Here is a 481-nt window from a genome sequence, read left to right as displayed (position 1 = left end):
TTGTTTTTTGCGTGTGCATTCGAGTGGGAAAAGGAAAAGGGAAAGGGGAAGGGGAGGGTGGGGGAGGGGGGTATAAGCCGATGTAATGATTACGCTGCCAACATCACATCAGCGCGGACAGGCGTTGACCTCATCGGCATGCTGATTGAGAGGTCGGCCCTGCCTGTCCCCGGCAGGCAAGTCATATGGCAGGGACGACGAGAGGCGCTCGACAAAGCCCCTGCAATAAACAGCTTTAGGGGGTCCTTGGAGGAGCCCAGGCACAGGTCCTGCTGGGGCGGGCCAGCGGACGTTCCTAGGAGCCCGGTTTGTCAATGTGTGTGTGCGTGTCTGTGTGTGAGTGTGTGTTTGGGTGCAGTGTTTGGCCGTGAACCGGCCCGGCCCGGCGGGGCAAGGCGGTGCGGCGCTGCTCTGAGGGGCACATCGCACCGGCCGGCCGGTCGCGGCGGCCGCGATTGCTCAACTACTAGGCGGGGCGGGC

This window comes from Frankliniella occidentalis, unplaced genomic scaffold, assembly GCF_000697945.3.
Source record: "Frankliniella occidentalis isolate FOCC.00 unplaced genomic scaffold, Focc_3.1 Scaffold4, whole genome shotgun sequence".
Lineage (NCBI taxonomy): Eukaryota > Metazoa > Arthropoda > Insecta > Thysanoptera > Thripidae > Frankliniella > Frankliniella occidentalis.
The sequence above is the reverse complement of the archived record's forward strand: the minus strand, read 5'-3'. Positions refer to the sequence as shown.